This window comes from Periplaneta americana, chromosome 10 (assembly GCF_040183065.1).
Source record: "Periplaneta americana isolate PAMFEO1 chromosome 10, P.americana_PAMFEO1_priV1, whole genome shotgun sequence".
NCBI lineage: Eukaryota > Metazoa > Arthropoda > Insecta > Blattodea > Blattidae > Periplaneta > Periplaneta americana.
This window is the reverse complement of record NC_091126.1, coordinates 97780586-97803537: the sequence shown is the minus strand read 5'-3', so window position 1 is coordinate 97803537 and position 22952 is coordinate 97780586. Positions and strand designations below refer to the sequence as shown.

The 22952-nt window shown below is 35.6% G+C and overlaps 1 protein-coding gene and 1 long non-coding RNA gene across 17 annotated transcripts in view; one reads left to right on the top strand and one right to left on the bottom strand.

Moving 5' to 3' along the window:
• Positions 1 to 22952, bottom strand: part of Ipk1 (Inositol phosphate kinase 1) — a 1778442-nt gene that overhangs the window by 146293 nt on the left and 1609197 nt on the right. The window lies entirely within an intron of this gene.
• LOC138707920 (uncharacterized) lies at positions 2991 to 6452 on the top strand. 2 transcript variants are annotated; one of them, XR_011334444.1, is made up of 6 exons: positions 2991 to 3145; positions 3976 to 4165; positions 4371 to 4429; positions 4576 to 4645; positions 5376 to 5437; positions 6011 to 6452. It is a non-coding gene; the product is annotated as an uncharacterized lncRNA (long non-coding RNA). The 2 variants fall into 2 exon arrangements; XR_011334443.1 differs by lacking the exon at positions 6011 to 6452 and having other exon boundaries at positions 5376 to 5506.

The window sequence follows — 22952 nt, the reverse complement described above, 5'->3', positions numbered from 1 at the left end:
TCTACTCTATATCTATTGTTTGGCGTTGAAAATAATAGCGCAAGTGATAATAAAAAGGTTTTCTTTTTCTGGGAAGCAATGTTTTCTTCTTTTCATAACTTACAAGAGTCCGAAGCCAAAATTTCACTTAATCTGGATGAATAGTACTGAATATACAAAGAAAAATTTGAAAAATGTGGACCATAGTTAGGGGAAACTACGGTACTTGTTCATTCATTTTAGGACATACATTTATTAGACTTTGTGTCTTGTTTTGATGAATAGCCTATTACCACCTCTTAAAATAGTGTTTAACACCTTCTATAAGTTATTTATATGTTATTGTGTGTATTAGCTCACAATTATAGATACTTTAATGAAATTCGCATTTATAAGTCCATTCTTTTTTTTTAATAAGTAAATAATCAGGAAATTTGAAAATATGGATTTCAGACGGATGTCCGATAAAATTTAAATAGTTATTACCTTGAGGACAAAGGCGGTCAGAATGTTGGACTGACATTCCTACGGATACTCAAAAGTTATTGTCTGGTGAGGTGTGAAGGGGAAGCGCGATGACTGTGAGTTAAAAAAATACTTTATGCCCGTACAAACGACGAGCGATTGACGCCTCAGCGTACCAACGAACAAGGTAGATAGAAGTTGCATGTGTTTGGTTTGTCCGTCGTCGCTACAAACGACGTAAACAAAGACAGAGGCAGTATTGTCATCAGTCCTTACCGAGATGATTTCAACACTCTGTTCCTAGCACTGAAATAGTTAATTTCTTCATCTTGGCTGTACCGCAAAAACGACCGGATTTTCCTTTCAGCACCGGCTGAATGTTTTATTACAAGTTATTTGATATGCGACACGCTTCTAGGAGTGAAGATAAGGCCATAATGCTAACCTCGACCTCTCACTACACTGATCCAAATAGGCCTACTCTGTAAAATAACAATACTTTACTGTATGATCTGAACTAGAAATACAGCAATAAATGATACTGCAACTTTGACTTACACTGATTGGCTCTGCAAGTAATGAATGCAAACAACTATACAGCTTTACAAAACTTTACCACTTTAGTGGACTATCAAGTGGAATGAATATATAGTGAGGATCACGTAAGAGTAGTTCTTAAAAGGCTAATTTGGCAGTCTCTTTAGTGTTGCCAACTAATACTAGATATCACCAAAAGAGGGTAAAATCACAATGTCATGTACTATAATAATAATAATAATAATAATAATAATAATAATAATAATAATAATAATAATAATAATAACAATATAATATTAACAACAAGGATGTCTTGGTTATTTACCACATCTTTATGTTGGGGAGGTGTTTTCTAAATGGTTCAATAATGTGTGATAGAGTATATTTTCCTTCTGCACCTCTCGCACATTATGTTAGTAGTTAGTAGATTACTGCATGATCTAATATTAAAATGTATTTTGTCTTACAACATGAAACTCATTGCTTCGATTAACCCTGCATTACTCAGGTGGGGTGTGGTAACCCCGGTGCGTATACTTCAACGAAAATCTAAGAGATGGAGCTAGTGTGTACTCTGTGCATCTGTATACCTTTCAATCACATCCAGAAGAGTTCACTTAAGAAATTGTTTAAGTGAACTAAGAATAGTATATTTAACTGCATTTATCTGATTTCTGAAACTTGCGGAAAAATATATTAGTTACTTAAAATGGGGTTTGTGAAACCCCACCTGAGAAATGGTGAGAATATTTATAACATGAGTAACGCAGGGTTAAACAGTTCACGATTCACGAGACCTAACCTAAAAATGTACTTTGTTTGATCACGTGAAATGATTAGTACGAATTCCGAAAACGAATGCCACGTTGAAATGTATGCTTAAGAAAATTTACTCCATTACTATAATAAAAGTCTAAACACGAAAAACATTAATTAAAATATGAAATGGTATTTCTATCGATTACTCAAGGGCCTGTATCACACGAAATATGTTACATTTATTTACTCTTAGCCCACCTGACTATAATCTTGAATTGTAACCACAACACAAACTACACATATAATAACTATTATGTATTAATATTAATACTGATGTTAATTAATTATTAGTATGTTCAAATTTCACTACCTTCTAGCAATCGGATAAGAAATCTAGAATAATTTGAATTTTCAGAATTTAAACTTCCGATAGCTTAAATTATTGCTGCAAACATAACAGTTACAAAATCACTACCAGCTGTAGTATTTCTCAGTACCGAAATTCTAAACGAAGTGGCAAAACAAAATCCAACCTGCAAACTAGAAAATCACCATAATTCACTAGCTTACGTAGTAATGGGGGGAAAATGGTTAGGTTTCGCCCTTAGGGTATTAAGTAAGCTGATCCAGACTATAAAAATAGACAGAAATAGACAGAAGAAAAATGAGGCGTAGGAGAGATACCCTACAAGGGTAGCTCTAACAAAGTAGTTCAATTCTTCGAGGACACCTGCGCCATGATCGTCCAACATTTCGAAGCAAATTAAATTATTGTGCGATATTATTAATTTCGACCTGAGCTATCTAGGAGGAAAGTCAATATTATTGCACTATGTTACGTTGCAATAATATTGATCTTACTTCCCAGTATGTGGGATCAAATATCTGCTCCTGCAAATGAACCACTATTAGTAGCGAAAGCTTCCATACGAAATTGAACAGTTCGTTCTACGGTGGTCATCACAATATCTAAAACCTCGCTGACATATTAATTCACGTTCAAACCGAGACATATTGTACGACAAATAAGGGCCTGTACTACGATCGCCTGTTAAAGCTCCAGATTCGTATACTCCAGTTTAGCAATCTGGAAGTTAAATATTTTGTTCTGTACTACCAGCGGATTTTAACTGCAGGATTGTTATACGGAAGATATAGTAACATTTTTATTACGTTGGCAATGAAGTTACTGAAAATGTAGTGAAATTTATTGCGTTGGCATACATTTCCCCGCGTATTTCATATTTATGTTCCGTGTTTATATGGTACTATTTATTTTGAGGTGTTATTGTAAGCATTATTGTTATTATTTATTATAATACTGAAACTCCAGCCAAGAAAATAACAGAGTGAAGAACAGAAAATTACACATATTGTATGAAGAAACTTTACATGGAAGCAAAAGGTAAGAATGTAAAGGTTAGGTTTCTTTTCGAATAGTAATAATTCCTACCATATGATAGTATTTTGGTTTTAATTAGTAGGCCTAAACAGGACGGGTGCGGGTTCCAGCAAAAGTGCGTTTTTCTCCATAATCATTGTTTTATTAATGTGTAACTGCACAAGAAGTGTAGGTGGCAATTATTTCTTTATTGTAATTAAAATTAAGTGTGCTTTCAGTTTGTTGTATAGCCTACATTATTAGTGAATAGGGTCTATTTCGGTAATTTTTTAGAAATAGTGTACTTCATGGCTTCAAATCATGGGTCGAAGGCACAATAACTCGTTAAAAAAAAAAAAAGAAAAGTTCACCGATACTGATAATAATGAATGATGTCTTTGACCTGGGATTTCTAACCAACATTAGTACAGCAAGGTACACTGTTCCTAGCAAATTACCAATATTTCAGTATGTTAGGCCTACGTATTTTACTGTTAATAAATGGGCGGATATTTTGTATTAGGCCTATAATACTATTCGATCACAGATAACATTATTTTTTAAAAGAACAACATGAGGTGGAGAGACGTTTCCACTAAAATGCAATATCTGTTGCTGCTACCCGTTCCACTATAATCACTAACTGTAATGCACATTCAACACCTCGTAAAATAACACAGAAACAGCAGATATTAAGTTTTTTCCAGAGTTTCTATGTACAGTATAGTCATGTACATTAAAAGGTTTTCCTTATTTAGATATAGAAACTTAGATAAGGGAAAAAGAGAAATACAGTATATTTTCTAATGTAGTAGGTTGCATATGGAATTAACCTAGTTTTACTTCCTTTTTAGTAATATAGAATGAAGCATGGGAAGAATATAGTAACATCAGCACAAATACAAGGACTGAAAATAGCTGAGAAGCAAATTTGAATTCTTGGAAAAGAACACAAAGAAAATTGCTGCTGCAGAGAGACAATGCAGGCTACAAACAATTGGAGCCCCTCCAACTGAAGCAAAACCAAATCCAAATTTAGCCAAGGTAAGTGATTTAATTCTCCTATCAATTGAGTGACTTCTCAGTGATTTTGATTCATATTCAATGCATAAGTTCACTTATATGTTAACTTATACAATTATTAAATAAGCAGAGGAAATTGTATAACACTAGTTTGAATTCTTTATTATTTATTTATTTATTTATTTATTCATTCACTCATTTATTGATTTACTTACTTTTGTTACAGCCGAAGTAGTAACTAAACCAAGTTCCACTGATACCAGTGCAGCTAATAACACGAATGAGGTTAGTGTGTAAGGAATTATGAGTCAGAAGAAGAGATGATGAGCTTTAGAGATAAAAAAAATATTAGATTCTTCAAAATTGTTATACAAATTTAATTTAATATCGGTATTACATTATAATACTATTATTTTTTTTTTTATTTACAGTACCATTCAGGTTCACAGTGCAATTCTTTAGTTTTTGAAGTGAAACAGGACATCCCAACAATATCTCCAGGTAATTTGATTTATACTACAAAACATTCTTTCACATTCTACATATGATGCTTACTTTTCCAATCTGAAATAGCTATAACATGCAAACACATTTTCAGCCAACATGTTGAAAATAAAACTAACACACATACTATATGAAATCTGCAGCAAGCAGTAGATAAATTAGATGCAAAAAAAAAAATAATAAAAAAAAATAAAAAATAAAATATAAATTGTACATAATGATGAAATGGTCACAAGAAATGGATGTCATAAAAACTAAACATCATTGTATTACAATATTATGTGGGATTTGAGTGGGAATTTGAAATTGATAAATGTAGGCCTAAAAATAGAAAGTACACTAAACTGAAGAATTTATTTTGAGATTTCTCTGTAATGGGTTTGTAATCAGATTAGGCCACATTACGTTAAGTTTTATTTCAATTTTACTGTGGGAATTCTCACTTTGAAACTTGTGAATGATTTCTTGTGTACAGAAAAACTGAAAAATATCTTTTCATAAGATAAAACAGAAACTGACTACACTCTATTTACAATAGAACTATTGGCTTGGTTTTTTCTCTCTCTTTATTGCAGCTTCACTTTCTTATTGTTAAAAATGAGTTTGGATTAATAGCACATTAGAAAATACTGTTACAGCTGCTGACTTTGAAGTGTCCATACATTTATGATAAAACATCATCTTTCTCCAGAATTAAATATCTTAAGAATTAATTCCACTCTTACAGAGTCAGCTGGTGCAGCAGATGAAGGTCTTCCACTGTACGGGTGTCTACACAGTGTAATGAAAGTAAGTTTTAAGTGAAATTACTGGTTTATTCAGTGTAGGTAGTGTAGGCTAAACCCAGAAAGGTCTGAATATAAGCATGTATCCCTCTCTTAAATATTTCAACTGATAATGGGATAATAGCTGATCGAGTTACACCCCAAGGATGCTTAAAAAAAAAAGAAAGAAAAAGCAAGCATTAGCCACATTGAAAAATCTTTCTCATCTGTGAACTGTAAGTTTAATGTTGACTTAATTATACTTGAGATGTTAGAAATGCATGAACTTCAGTACTATTACAGTGATTTCTTTAAAAAATACATTAGTTGAAAGTTGGATGCTAACATTATAACAAAGAATGATTTGAAATAAAAGTAAGTCATGTCCTCATGTTTGGAAAGAGATGGGGTTTGGAATATCAAAAGTAACATTTGCAGTTTTTACATTACTTTTTCCTCCTCTTTAATGGGTGGTCCATCTACAAGGACATCTTCAATTAGTGGCAGAAAGTAAATGCTACAATAATCACCCATTCTTTATGAATAATCATCCATTCTTTATGTTTTAACAAAAAATATGTTTAATTTTGTTGACCAGATTTGTTTGACCTGGATGACTGGGAGATTACTTCTTCTCATCCTTCTAATGGAGTGATAATCTCTTGCAGCTGTTCTTGATCCCTGTGGTCTCTGGCCTCTGCTTTATCTGCTAGTCTTCAGGATTAGGTTCGAGTCAGGTGATAATTATAAGCTATTCTAAGGTTTCTGGTTGAGTTCGGGTCTGGTTCAGATCAGGCCGAGATGGGCCGGGCCTAAGAATTATGGCCCGTGCAGATCTCTAACAAATGGGGCTTATAGCTGAAGTTGGCTCTGCCACAGTTTTCTAGGCCTATAATAAAATTATGTTCCAAGTTTTGTGTATTTGCATATGTATTTGTGTTGTGTTTAATTACAGTTACTATGTACTCTTATGTATTAGCCTGTATATTATTAATTTGTAAATATGACATGTACCATAGCATATATAATGAGACAGTGGATGTAATAAACGATTATGCTTATTGTGTTTCCTGAAAAATGTTGTGTTACTATATTTTGTTTACACAAAATAAATAAATTTTAAATTTAATTGCAGCTATACCGCATCTCTATCGTTTTAAGTACACATTCAGAGTACCTGAATACAATTGAAGCCTCGGCTGGAACAACGTTGTAAGTTACAAAATGTTCATTCGGCGTGTTTCCATGTAATAATGTATGTCATGTTACCTTGCTATACTCCTTGGCTTGCAACTGTCCATCAATGCAGTACGTGAAATTTGTCCACTCAAAAGTTTGCTACCCTCATAAGAACAATGTTGTACGCATACACATTTTTGCAGCTCCTGTAAATTTTATCAAATGTAACTTATAACGTTGTTCCAGCCGACGCTTCAATTAATGTGCCTCTTGAAAAATGTTGTTATACCATATTTTGCTTATGTAAAATAAATTTGAATCGCAGATACAGTGCATTTTTATTGTTTTAAATAGCCTACACATACAGAGTACCTGGTCATAATTTTTAAAATTTATTTATCAAACCTTTGTGTTTGAATCATCTTAGCCTGTTACGGATCACTCTGAGGGATCCAAGCAATAAAATATATTTAAAAAGTAACGATATGAATATGTTTGCATACATGAATCACTAGGCCTAGCGTGAATGAAAGAGCTCCCTTGCAAAACATAAATGCCAATTCCAAAACTTTCAGGAAATGAAGAAAAACTGTCACGTCTGAAATTCAATAAACTGTTACAGTTTGTTAAATAATAATATATAGCAAGCATATCTTAAGTCTGATTAGTGAAACATGTTAGGCCTACTCCTACTGGTGAGCGATATATGCAAGGAAGGAGAAGGGAACTTGCCACCCTACTACATTATCTCCTGACAGTTGCCTCATGAGTGATGCCTTATTGGTATTCGAATCTATCTTCGGAGAGTTGACTAAACAACTAGCAGACACAAAATGAAACAGTTCTAGGAAAACTTTAATCAAGACCTATAATATGTACATAAAACCTGTATTAAAATACTATTCAGAAGTATTCTTAACAGCATCAAAAAGAGAGACAGAATCCCTTGAAAAAAAAAAAACAACAAGCCTTGCACTTAAATACTGGTGCAAATAAAACTACTCCCAATGAAGCATTAAAAGTCATCACTTCAATTAAACCAAGCAGCAAGTGCAGCACTAGCTCGATTGACAACAGTTCCTGCTGTAACTTCGTGGACCCCACAAAAATCTCCTACTGTTGTCAATGTTCTCCCAGTGACATAGAATCTAAATAAGTTACCATAGTAGTTGGTCCATTGGAGGTAAGGCATTATTTCTGGAAAAATGTACAAACAATGAGATTTGGTTACACCTTTACCGGTAAATCTTTACAATAGCGTTACCAAAAGAAGGCAAGGACTCCCTACAGAATAGCCTGGAAGAGAGAGGTTTGGATGTAGTATTGACTTTTTTTTTTTTAGACAATTGTAAATAAATGCAAATGATACTAACCTAACCTGTCACTAACTCGATCTTACGAAAACTTGTCTTTTCCCTTTAATTAGTAAGGAAACACAGTAATGAAATGAATGTGCTGCCCTTCCCTGCCGCCTACCCGTTCTATCTCGACAGAGCGATCCCGCCTACCCGTACCTCTCCACCGGATTCCACTTTCACAGCAACTTTCCACCTTTATTTGGGTGTCGACACTCAATTTTTCTTTCGTTTACAGTACATATGACTTGACTAGAAGCCAAATATGTGAATACATTTGTATTTTAAAATGGTAACGCAATTGTGAAGAAATGATAGTTTACCACATAAAGGATTTTGATATATTTATTTATTTTAGTAGGTTATTTTACGACGCTTTATCAACAGCTTAGGTTATTTAGCGTCTGAATGAGATGAAGGTGATAATGCTGGTGAAATGAGTCCGGGGTCCAGCACCGAAAGTTACCCAGCATTTGCTCATCTTGGGTTGAGAGAAAACCCCGGAAAAAACCTCAACCAGGTAACTTGCCCCGACCGGGAATCGAACCCGGGCCACCTGGTTTCGCGGCCAGACGCTCTGGCCGTTACTCCACAGGTGTGGACTATTTTGATATATTATATACTGTTATTGTTATTATTTTTTATATAAAAGTATTTTGAAACTGTTATTATTGTAGGTTGCCCTATATTATTATATCAATCACCTTAATACCTTGTAAGGGCAACAGAACACCTGCATGAAGCAACCTCACTTCTACTGTATTACAGTTTACTGTACTTCAAAATAATTATTATACTGCTATTATATACAAAATATTGATGTAATACTTACCGAAATAGTGTAGATTATTATTAACTGTGTACTTACGATCTGTGTCTCGCTTCAGTTGATCATTGATTTCATGTAGTAGGTTTCGTTATTCGAAACCGTCTCAAAATTTCTCGTCATTCCACTCTTCAAAATTATTTGGACGCAGCCTAATTCGTTTTGCTGTTCTGTATAACGGAGCATCTGCACCAGAACTTCATCATCAGAATCAGTATCAAAATTAAATTGATCCTTCAAATCACCAGCTGTACGACGTGCAGCCATCTTGATTTCAACACAGAGTTCCAACCTGCGGATAACGCCTATCTGCCACTCTGCCTTCCGGATTGCTAAATCTGGAAGTTTAGCCTCCAGATTGCACATAACCAAAAGTCGTAGTACGCAATTACAACCCAACTTCCGGATAAATATGCCATCTGCCGGATAAGTTTAAACTAGAACTTTATCCGAGAGTCGTAGTACAGGCCCTAAGGGTTTAAGGAAGGCAGAAAACGTAAGTGAAAAGGAGGCACCCATTAGGGAATAAAAGACGAAGCTTCATCAGAAATAACTAAGGCGTTAGGATTTTGTTGAAAAAGGATTAAGCTTCAAGTTTCTGCTAGCACATTGGACAATTTTAAGACAACATGACAGGAATCATAAGTTTTTGGGAGACTACTCAGCCAACCTCTCCGCAATGTCTCCTGGTTCACGGTACTTGGCTGACATGGACTGCAACTCGTACATCTATCTCAAATAGACGGGCCGCAACTAATAAGTGATTTGAAGGCTAGGCCGCAACAACAAATAGAAATGGATGGAAGAAATTGAAATACAAACTGCTTAGCCATTTGTACCCAAACTCACAGTTTCTGAAGTCTAAATTGCGATAGAAAATCTGAAAAAGTGCAAGTCTCCAGGTATCGATCAAATTCCAGCAGAATTAATACAAGAGAGTGGAAGCGCATTATCTAGCGACATTTATAAACTTGTACTTGTTATTCGGAAAAAGGAAATTGTATCAGAACAATGGAAGGAGTCCACAATTGTACCTATTTTTAAGAAGGGGGACAAGACTAACTGTGGTAACTTTCGAGGAATATCACTTTTGTTGACGTGGTACAAACTTTTGTCTAATATTCTTTTAAGAAAATTAACTCCGTACGTACATGAAATTATTGGGTATCATCAGTGCGGTTTTAGACGTAACAGATCGACTACTGATCAGATATTTAGTATTCGACAGCTATTGGAGAAAAATAGGAGCATGAGGGTAAAGTACATCAGTTATTCATAGATTTCGAAAAGGCATATGACTCGGTTAAGAGAGAAGTTTTCTATAATAATCTTATTCAATTTGGTATTCCCAAGAAATTTGATCGATTAATTAAAATGTGTCTCAGTGAAACTTACAGCAGAGTCCGCATTGGCCAGTTTCAATCTGATGCTTTTCCAATTCACTGCGGGCTGAAGCAAGGAGATGCACTATCACCTTTACCTTTTAACTTCGCTCTAGAGTATGCCATTAGGAAAATTCTGGATAACAGACAGGGTTTGGAATTGAACGGGTTACATCAGCTTCTTGTCTATGCGAATGACGTGAATATGTTTGGAGAAAATCCACAAACTATTAGGGAAAAAACGGAAATTTTACTTGAAGCAAGTAAAGCGCTAGGTTTGGAAGTGAATCACGAAAATACAAAGTATATGATTATGTCTCGTGGCCAGAATATTGTACGAAATGGAAATATAAAAATTGGAGATTTATCCTTCGAAGAGGTGGAAAAATTCAAATATCTTGGAGCAACAGTAACAAATATAAATGACACTCAGGAGGAAATTAAACGCAGAATAAATATGGGAAACGCCTGTTATTATTCGGTTGAGAAGCTTTTGTCATCTATCCTACTGTCAAATATCTGAAAGTTAGAATTTATAAAACAACTATATTACCGGTTGTTCTGTATGGTTGTAAAACTTAGACTCTCACTTTGAGAGAGGAACAGAGATTAAGGGTGTTTGAGAATAAGGTTCTTAGGAAAAAATTTTGGGCTAAGACGGATGAAGTTACAGGAGAATGGAGAAAGTTACACAACGCAGAACTGCACGCATTGTATTCTTCACCTGACATAATTAGGAACATTAAATGCAGACGTTTGAGATGGGCAGGGCATGAAGTACGTATGGGCGAATTCAGAAATGCATATAGAATGTTAGTTGGGAGACCGGATGGAAAAAGACCTTTGGAGAGGCCGAGACGTAGATGGGAAGATAATATTAAACTGGATTTGAGGGTGGTGGGATATGATGATAGAGACTGGATTAATATTTCCACAAGATAGGGACCGATGGCGGCCTTATGTGGGGGCGGCAATGAATCAGCGTGTTCCTTAAAGCTATTTGTAAGTAAGTAAGGGCGCAACTAAACAACACCGCTAGATGTTAAATCGCTGAATGTAGTTACTTCGTAAGTCTCCAGAAAAACAAGTTACAAGTTCACTGCGAATTATGTGAAAATATTTATATATTTTATAATACTGCAAATAAATTATGACGTAAAAAACAGAGAAATTAAATATAAAACAAATTCTAAAGCGCTTTCTTTTTTGTGAAGGTCATTTCGTTAGAAAATGCGAAGTGGTTTGGATAGATAAGAGTTATCACAGTGAAACGTACGTCCAAAGAATTTAAATGCATGTATTAGGAATTCTTAGGAGTCCGCCTTTACGCTGAAGTGATTATGAATGAAATGAGTGGTATTGGACTCCTTAAAGCGCCCGTCTCCGTGACAAGCCGAAGTTCGTCTGATATCAAGACATAGGCGGAGATAGAACGATTTCATTGGGAGGCACAATAGGACGATAAAATAAGCTAATATATACATGAGTCGGTATTCGTTAAAAAAAAGCCAGTCACAATTTTTGTGATGTTCACGTTTGTCGTTATTTCGCAATATTTATAGTTCAACATATCGTTTGGTGTTAAAATTACGTGATTTATGTGTTCATAATGAATCTAAAGAGAACTAAAATACTTTAATTTTGTTAAACAACATTTTTTTCTTTTAAGTTTCCTACAAGTGTGGATTTAATGGCTAACGTTCTTTTAACAAATACCGATTCAAATACGTCATATTCTTATCACGAGCACACGAATGCGCCCACACGCATAAATAGACACACACTTCATTTTTCTTGACAAAGGAGTGCCCCGAAGGCTTCCATCGCAGTCTCAGGCTTATTGTGCTTTCCACTTCTGTTCTGCGAATGATAATTTTTGCCGAACGGTCGCGCTCTTGTAAGAATACAGTACGCTGCACAGTGAACTTAACCTGGGCTATGGTAATGATGACAATGGCATTTTAATAAGTAATGGCGAAATGAGTCTAAGGTTCAACACCGAAAGTTATCCAGCAATTCTGCTTCAATTATTTGAGGGAAAACCTCGGAAAACCTAAATTAAGTAACTTCGCCCAAATGAGATCTGAACCCGGGCCCATTCGTTTCACAGTCAGGCATGCTACTCTTATATATCGAGACACATTAGTGTCGTGTATTACAGGCTCTATGTTAGGTTCAAGTTTGCAGAGTGTCTGTAGAACCGAAGCTCGCTTTGCGGAAGCTGATATCTCATGTTCGTTCGAACTCGCCCCATCAAGGTCGTGACCTTCCCTCCCCTCCCTTCATGATTTAGCTACGTAAGGATTTAAAACACATCTTGTGAGGTTTTATACAGTTGAAAGTGCAGATAATTCCATTACAAAATTATGATTTTAATAGTATTAACAGGAATATACATATAAGTAAATCACAAAATTTTTAATACATGACGGTGCTATACGAACTACAGGCAGAAAGTATAATTACATTCTTCACATAGCACTGATCGGCAGCAATAGATGCGTGACTGGGTACATATGGAAGTAGAGTAATATGAACAGCATAATACAAAATACTGTAAATTTCATAAAATAATCGTTCCATTTTCACACTACACATCATTATAACCTATAATATCCATCCTGTTTATAATTCAAATATTCATTGTGATATTACATATTATTGTAGCTTGTAGGCCTAATATCAAACTTGTTAATAAAAAAATAAATTATTTCATTTTCGTACTGTCCAGTATTGTCGTGCATGACAATATGTTCGGTTCATTTTGTCGAGTGTTATTCGCCGATGTTCGCTCTGCAGGAGGAGGTTTGCCAATTGTTCGACTATGTCATGAAAATATTTGCAGTCCTATCCCATCCCATCCCTCCATGTTTTAAATCGCTTAAGAATTTAAGCACACATCTTGCGATTATTTTTTCATAAGACAAAGTTTGTAATGTCTTGCTTTTCTCTTGTTCTTTTTGTTCGAACATTGCACGACTGTAGTCGGTACTATGAACAAATGCGTTTACACGGTGTAACAAAAGTTTGTTACAGTAGCGCATTAAAATGCTGCACTTTTTTCTATTTTTCTTGCGTAGTGTCTTTGAATTTTAGCAGGAAATACTGCTTCTGGAAAACAATAAGCTGTCATTTACCATTCGAGCTCATTTTTTCTTATCAGAAACAACACAGTCTGTTACGAGTTAAAGCCATTGTTGTACGCTGGGGTATTGAAATTGGTAAGTAGCTCCTCTACCCACAAAAATGAGTGAATTCTTTTACTCAACTTACAAAAGTAATTTTCAAGGGCCTGTTATTCAGCCTTATTGATGAGAAATGTGTAACAAAATTTTCTGGTAGGTAACAAACTTTTGTTACAGAAGTGTTCGTTATGGACACGCACAAAAATTGTGCTTAAAACTGACTTTTAACACTCAGAACATTGTGCATTGCTTACTGCATAATCGAATTTAATTGTATGTTTAATGGTTTAGGTTGCCATGTCTCCAAAGAAACGAGAACATACACGATAAAAAAATTCAAGCTTTGTTCAGAATTGGAAATCAGTGCGTGAAGTTGCTCAAATGTTGAAACTGTCTTCAACAACCATAATGAAAATATGGAAGAGGATGGACTAGTTTCGGATGCAAAGAGGGCAGGATGAACAAGTAAGGTGACATCGCAAACAAAAAGGAAAATTCGAGAGTGGGTTAAGAACAAAATTGGTATAGACACACGAACAGTGGCTAAGATACTTAAATTTTCCGAAAATTACGAATCGCAGAACAAAACCATTTCGCAATGACGATCCGTAGACATTGTTGCAGACAGCAGGAATGGGGCCAAAGAGCTTCAAACTTCAAAATTCTCACTAAACGACATCAAGAAAAAGTGCAGCGGTGTGTGGGCTAACTGGCCTAGAAATTCACCTGACTTGAATCCCAGACCACATATATAACAGAGTGATCATCCCTATGTTAAAATCGGTAGCACTTTGAAAAGAACAACCGCCAGGATCGCCACCCCTTCGCCGTAAACGAATGGGATGGCAGCACAGTCGCTAATGCAATTCAAATGGGAGTTATGACGTGACTCCTTATGTTAAGTGTTAAATGTTATGTTTTATTTAACGACGCTCGCAACTGCTGAGGTTATATCAGCGTCGCCGGATGTGCCGGAATTTTGTCTCGCAGGAGTTATTTTACATGCCAGTAAATCTACTGACATGAGCCTGTCGCATTTAAGCACACTTAAATGCCATCGACCTGGCCCGGGATCGAACCCGCAACCTTGGGCATAGAAGGCCAGCGCTATACCAACTCGCCAACCAGGTCGACGACTGCTTATGTAACAACTAGATGGTAGCATAGTAAGCCTGACAAAATTGTTACCGTCAAACACTATAAGGCCGAGCAATCTGGGTATATATGATCTAGGCTTGAATCCTGTGGACAGCGTGTTTCGAGCACCCAGACCGAGAAACCGTTTTGAGTTGGTGATAAGTGTGCAGGAAGAATGGGAATTCCGTAAATCAGGAGGACACTTTCAAATTCATCGAGAGTTTTGCGAGGCGTGTGAAACAATGTCTTGAGCGAAATGGAAAACACACTGATTATTAGGTACAATCAACTTAAGTACACTTTAAATATAGTGATGTTTCAAATTACTGTACGAGTGTGTAAAGAAAATACATAAACAAATAAAAATTTACCTGTAACAGAATTTTTTTTACACCGTGTAGTCGGCCTGGTTGGCGCAGTTGATATAGCGAAATAATCCTGTCGAAATAAAATTCAATTCAAACGCAAACTTACTAGGCACTTGGTCAGTAATTGAGACTCGTTCAGACATTGTTTCTTGTAAATAGTTCTTTTAATCTACCACAAAATATCTCAATATCCGGTAATGTCATCACTATAGAATTTTGTTATTGTAGGTTTAATTTGTAATTTAGTAAATACAAAAATATTCTTTGTTCTTAACTTCTATGATAAAATGTCTAGCTTTCATTAATCAGGTATTCTTGTCGTACTTTAATTTTTATTGTAATTGTAATTGTAAATTTAATATTAATTGTAATCTTATTGTTCATGTTATAGTTGTAATCCCCTGGTAGAGGGGCAGAGAAGGCCTGACGGCCTTATCTCTACCAGGTTAAATAAATAAATCTAATCTAAAATCTAATAGCGCTGGCCTTCTATGCCCGAGGTTGCAGGTTAGATCCCGGGCCAGGTCAGTGTGCGTAAATGCGACAGGCTAATGTCTGTAGATTTACTGACATGTAAAAGAACTCCTACGGGACAAAATTCCGGCAAACCGGCGACGCTGATATAACCTTGGCAGTTGCAAGCGTCGTTAAAAAAAAATTACCCGTAAATTACGTCATCATCTCGCCAAAAAATTGTAATCCTGTAAAATCTTGACTTGTTTCACATCTTAAAGATTCAAACTAATGTAAGATCTAGGGCAGGGATGCAAAACTGTGTTACAATTGAAGTACACGTCACAAGCCGGAACACGTAACTCATCCCTTTCCTTCAACCCTCGCGTCATTGTACGGTAGGGGGAGATGAGAGGAGAGAACAGTGTGCTTGCCAAACGTCACAGAAACATCATTGAAGGATCCGGCCTTGTGGATGGGGGAAGGAATTATTTCCCCATGCTTCCAACTCTCTCTTCCCCAGTTCTGCAACCCTGATCTATGGAGTACAATAAATGAATGAAACTGAATGAAAAATGCGTAACTTCGCAAAATATGCGACTGGTGTCTTCATGCAGCTAAAGCATAAAGGCGCAAGAAGTAGAAAAGCACACCAACCATATGGACGGGGAAAGATTGAACAAACGCAAAGCGAACTGGTTCTATAGAGGCTCGACAAACATGAACCGAACATAAGGCCTCTTACTGGTTTTTAACGAGTTGGGTCATTTTAACAATGGTTATTAGAGGAGAAAAATTAACTCCGTCACCGGGAATCGAACCCGGGTCCTTGGTTCTACGTACTAAGCGCTCTAACCACTGAGCTACGTCGAAGTTCAATCTATAGCACTGGATCGAATCCCTCTCCTCCAGTGTTTTTCCCTTTGTGGCCTGAATCCAAGTTCGATATGTATGTTGACATATATTAAGTCAACTACCATTATACAAGGAGCGCACTCAATTGACTTGGTAGATTCTACGCCAAACAGTGCATATTACTGTGGAATCCCGGCCACCAAGTCACTCAATTGAGTGCGCTCCTTGTATAATGGCAGTCGAATTAATATGTCAATATACATAGTCCGGGTCAGCTTACTTAATAATATAACCATTTTTCCTCCATTAACACATAAGCTAGTGGATTATGGTGATTTTAGAGTTAGCAGGTTGAATTTTCTTTTGCCAACTTCGTTTCGAATTTCGGTACTGAGAAATACAACTGGTAGTGATTTTATAACTGTTATGTTGGCAGCAGTGACACAAGTTGTCGTTAGTTTAAATTCTGAAAATTGAAATTGTTCTACATTTCTGAGCCCATTACTAGAAGATAGTTAAATTTGAACATACTAATAATTAATTAATATCAGTATTAATATTAATACATAGGCCTAATAGTTATTGTATGTGCTGCTTTGTGTTGTGGTTACAATTTCAAGATTAGAGTCAGGCAGGCTAAGTGTAAATAAATATAACATATTTCATGTGATACATGTCCTTGGGTAATCAACAGAAATACAATTTCACATTTTAATTAAGTTCTTTAGTGTTTAGACTTTTATTACAATAATGGAGTAAATATTCTAAAGCACACATTTCAAAGTGGCATTCGTTTTCGGAATTCATACTAATCATTTCACGTGATCAAATAAAATACATTTTTAGGTTAGCTCTCGTGAATCGTAAACTGTTTAATCAAGGCATTGAATTTCATGTTGTCAGACAAAATATTAGATCATACACTAATCTACTAACTACTAACATAATGTGCGAGAGGTCCAGAAGAAAAATATAGGCTACTCCTTCACAAACTATTGTATCTTTTAGAAAACACCTCCCCAACATAAAGATGAGATGTGGTAAATAAGCAAGACATCGTTATTGTTAATACATTATTATTATTATTATTATTATTATTATTATTATTATTATTATTATTATAGTACATAGAATTGTGTGATTTTATTCGCTTTTGGTGATATCTAGTATTAGTAGGCAACACTGAAGAGACGGCCAAATTAGTCTTTTAGGAATTACTCTTACGTGATCCTCCCTCAGTATATGTCGAACATGGAGTCAGGCCACAAAGGGAAAAACTGTAGAGGAGAGGGATTCGATCCGATGCTACAGATTGAACTTCGACGTAGCTCAGTGGTTAGAGCGCTTGGTAGGTAGTGTGAAATGTAATATCTTGATATCTCCTCTCGTGTTCGAATATTACACGACACTAATACATACACAATGAAAAAATAAGCATTCATTATGCCCTCTGAAACCTGTATAAGTACAGAAAAATGTCAATTATACCGACTTAATTAATATTGTTGATTATTGTTAAGGCGATCCTAAGATCTTTGTGTGAACTAAAGAGCTGTACCGTCACTGATTCTGTAGGATGCATAATATTTGTCCACTTCGCGATTTATTGTTACTTGTATGGCTACTATAGGATAGTTGTAAGTTGAATGTCATCATCCGCAAAAATGGTAGATGCATCGAACACTTGTTCACCGTTATGGTGCAACGGTTAGCTTGTCTGACCATGAAACGAGCGGGCCGGGTTTAAATCCTGGCTGGGACAAGTTACCTAGTTGAATTTTTTCCCCTCAACCCATTAATAACGAAATGGTTTTTTTAATGGGTTATTTTACGACGCTTTCTCAAATCCCAGGTTATTTAGCGTCTGAATGAGATGAAGGTGATAATGCCGGTGAAATAAGTCCGCCGTCCAGCGCCGAAAGTTACCCAGAATTTGCTCATATTGGGTTGAGGGAAAACCCCGGAAAAACCTCAACCAGATAACTTGTCCTGACCGCGAATCGAACCCGGGCCAACTGGTTTCGCGGTCAGACGCGCTAACCATCACTCCACAGATGTGGGCATAACGAAATATGTTGAGTAACTTTCGAAGCTCGACCCTGGACTCATTTCGCTGGCATTATAGCCTTAATTTCACCATAGCAGTTGATAAAGCGTCGTGAAAAAATAAGAAGCCAAACATACTATTATCCGTAGTATTGGAAGCTTCTTCAGTCTTACTAATATGATCATTTCTACTTTGTCGTATACTTTAAAAAACGGGACGGGTATCTCACGAAGTCATGCTGACTCATTCTGTGAACTGAATGAACTCTCTCTAGAAAATGTTCGAAGCTTGTCACAATTCCTTCTTACAATTACTTCAAAACGATAATTCGCATAATGAATGCATATACTTAGAGATAGAAGCCTGTATCACTCTAACCTGAGGGGAATTGTCCTCCCTGCGACCCCTCGTATCTCCGACTATGAATGAAGAGCAAGGGCAACAAATTCACTGCGCTATTTGGCAAAGCCTGCCTACACTTGTAAAGTATTCTTAACCCTAGAATACTAATGATATTCTGCACCCGTGCATACTAAATCATGAGTAAAATTTACTCATACATTTTTCAATCACCACTAAAATCTTAAGGGAGTATTTTATGATTACTTTCATGTTTATTTTATATGGATAAGAAATTTGAGAATGATATATAGTGTGAATTAAGATTCAAACATCAATTTATGCAGTATTTACTGTATTGCTGAAGCACATTATCTCTGTAAATTTGAACATGAAATTCAGAAAGAAGAATATTACAATGGACATTCAAAGTAATCAGGGCTCTCGAGTAAAGTGAAATCGTGCGAAGTGAGTAAAATTTATTCATGGATAGTGTTCTAGGGTTAAAGATGTGAACAAAAAGACAATACTTTAAGGAATTGTTAAATATGCATATGAGATCCAGATGTACAGTACTTACGAAAATGACCAAAAATTACATCTATAATGCAAAATAAGAATATATTAAGAAGAAAAACGGGAAAATTCAAAATAATGTCTTTAAAATACAGCTTAATAGATTTAATTTGCCAAAAAACTCGTAAGCACAGAAGCAGCTATATTTCTGGGCTACCAGAAAGAAATATTGTTCAATTTCACCACATTCCTATTCCTATCTACAACTTTGTAGGTGTAGTCCTATTTCAAAGCACAATTGCTTTGTAACAATATTTTTTTTGTATAGCAGTCCTATATCCATTTGCAAAACTGATGAGTAGCAGTTAGCCATGCACTATGTGTATTTATGAATATTTTGTTTGTTATCAATATGTGCATGTTCATAATGTAAATAACTTTTTGTACTTTGGAAATTAGTGTTGCGAAATAAGAAAAATTACGGATGAATTACAATACTAACTTACTGGCTTTTAAGGAACCCGGAGTTCATTGCCGCCCTCACATAAGCCCGCCATCGGTCCCTATCCTGTGCAAGATTAATCCAGTCTCTATCATCATATTCCACCTCCCTCAAATCCATTTTAATATCTTCCCATCTACGTCTCGGCCTCCCTAAAGGCCTTTTTCCCTCCGGCCTCCCAACTAACACTCTATATGCATTTCTCGATTCGCCCATACGTGCTACATGCCCTGCCCATCTCAAACGTCTGCATTTAATGTTCCTAATTATGTCAGGTGAAGAATGCAATGCGTGCTGCTCTGCGTTGTGTAACTTTCTCCATTCTCCTGTAACTTCATCCCTCTTAGCCCCAAATATTTTCCTAAGAACCTTATTCTCAAACAATACATTCTCAAAACTATCCTGTAACTTAATGTTTTGCATGTCGTAGTGCCAAGATTTTCCTATTAATACCGAGTTCTGTGCTGATTGAAAACGCAGATTATGGAAAGCAATAAAAAATAATTACACAAGTTAGAAACAAAATCGGTACCCTCAGCTAGAGCTGGGGACGGAGCGAGTAGAACTGTTGAGTTACTCGGTTCTATCGGTTTATGTACTTGGCAGCGGAGCACCGAAGTTACTCGGTTAACCATAGCCGTTACCGGTCAGTTCAAACGTTCAAATATAGTTCACGTGTTTCATTTAGTTCTAGCAGAAACGATGTAGGCACTATTTATTGTATTTAAATATTTTCTGCTGCAGGACAAATTATTTCCGACATGTGATATATATGACCATGTATATATGACATATATGGGCCTAATGAACACTGACAATCTGTATGCCTACATATTTTTGTATTTATAGTAATGATAATAATAATAATAATAATAATAATAATAATATAACAATAATATAATAATATAATAATAATGATAATAATAAAATTATTATTATTATTATTATTATTATTATTATTATTATTATTATTATTATTATTATTATTAAAGTCCAGGATAACAGAGAAGGTTTGTAATTGAACGGTTTGCATTGGCTCCTTGTTTATGCGGATGATGTGACTATGTTAGGAGAAAATTCACAAACTATTAGAGAAAAACAGGAGAATTTTACTTGAAGCAAGTAAAGAGATATCGGTAGGTTTGTGAGTAAATCCCGAAAAGACAAAGTATATGATTATGTCTCGTGACCAGAATACTGTAAGAAATGGAAATATAAAAATTGGAAATTTATCCTTTGAAGACGTGGAAAAATGCAAATATCTTGGAGCAACAGTAACAAATATAAAATGACACTCGGGAGGAAATTAAGCGCAGAATAAATATGGGAAATGCGTGTTATTAGTCTGTTGAAAAGCTTTTATCATCCAGTCTGTTCTCAAAAAAGCTGAAGGTTGGAATTTATAAAACAATAAAATTATACTACCGGTTCTTCTGTATGGTTATGAAATTTGGACTCTCACTTTGAGAGAGAAACAGAGATTAAGGGTGTTTGAGAATAAGGTGCTTAGCAAAATATTTGGGGCTAAGAGGGATGAAGTTACAGGAGAATGGACAAAGTTACATAACGTAGAACTGCATGCATTTTTTTCTTCGCCCGACATAATTAGGAACATTAAATCCAGACGTTTGAAATGGGCAAGGCATGTAGCACGTAAGGGCGAATCCAGAAATGCATATAGAGTATTAGTTGGGAGGTCGGAGGGAATAAGACTTTTAGGGAGGCCGAGACGTAGATGGGAGGATAATATTAAAATGGATTTGAAGGAGGTGAGATATGATTGTAGAGATGGGATTAATCTTACTCATGTTAGGGACCGATGGTAGGCTTATGTGAGGGCGGCAATGAACCTCCGGGTTCCTTAAAAGCCATGACTATTATTATATTTGTTATTATTATTATTATTATTATTATATTAGAGTGTTTGATTAATATTGAATTACGTTTAAAAAGGACGTGCATTATATTTTTCTATTTGTTTTTATTGGATTTATGTTACTGTACCGCACCAGTCATCATTTTATTTGTATTTATTTCCACGAATTATGTTACCTAATTACTTTAATGTATCAATAATATTACTCATCACCAAAGATAACATGGTCGTATGGAAGGCTAGTCATGTTACAAAATAAATAAGCAGTATATTCTTTAGTTCAAGGTTCCACGTTTTATTGATTATTTTATCCAATTTCCATAATAGTAAATAATTCTGTGTGTTATTTGTAAGTCCTTTAGGCAGCGCTTTATGGAGCCCGTTTCTTCCTATCTTCTTTTTTACTTAGCTGCAGTGTTTAACGTTTACCTCACATCTTAATTTATTAGCCGTTAGTATTATAAATATTATTTTATCGATTTTATTTCGTCTGTCATAAATAACAACACTGAAGGTTAAATAGGCCTTTCATATAAAATAACTCTGCAAATACCTGCAATCACGCAAATAAAATTTGCATCCTTCATTTTGCAATGAAGAGCTCTTTTTTTCTCGTCAATTGTCAAAGCGAAACCGCTTTACTACAATGCTTTTAAAACACACTTGTTTTCACTTTCAAAGTACGTTCTAAAATTGACTCACTCTATCTCCCGCCACAAATTTGTACTCTGTACTGTACTCGAATTAACCGCGTAATGACGTCACAGTACCTGCTGCAAACCGAACTTAGCCGGCCCGGATGGCTCAAGCGGTAGGGGCACGGCATGTCCCTATCGCTTGGTCCGAAGAGTTGTGGGTTCGAGTCCCGCCTCGGGCATGGGTGTTGTGATTGTATTAGTAAAAAAAAAGGTAAACAAACAGAAAACAAAAATAGATAACTTTGGAAAACGGCCTCTGGCCGGTCGAAAAAAAAAAACCGCTCCGTCCCCAGCCCTACCCTCAGCTCAGCAATAGGGATATCTTATGCTAAGTTTTACCGTTACGTGGCAGGAGCGTTCCATGCGGCACAGGGTTATATTATGTCATATGCTACAGTTGATTACGTTCTCCCGCTTGTTGGTTTTCTGTGCGTGTGAAAATTATATTTATAATTATTTTGTATGACCTAGTATAATTTAATATAATTCAGTATTTTCTTACCCCATAATTTAATTTAATTTAATTTACAATGAATAATAGCGTAAACTTGTATAATACTGAGCGATTCCCCTTAAGAGACGGATGGAGAAATCTGCAGTATGCAGAATATAGATACGAGTAAATTGAGTATTCATGAACCTAAACGAGAACTTTGAGAACGAAGTGCACGAAAAAAAAAAAACAGGAACTTTGTCGAAGGTGAATATTGCCTCTTTAATCATTAGTATTGTAAGTACCGTACGCCAAAAACAGGATATGCAGCCACCAATGTGTTTTTTTATAGGAAAGAGACTATCGAGATTCATTTCCTCGTATTTTTT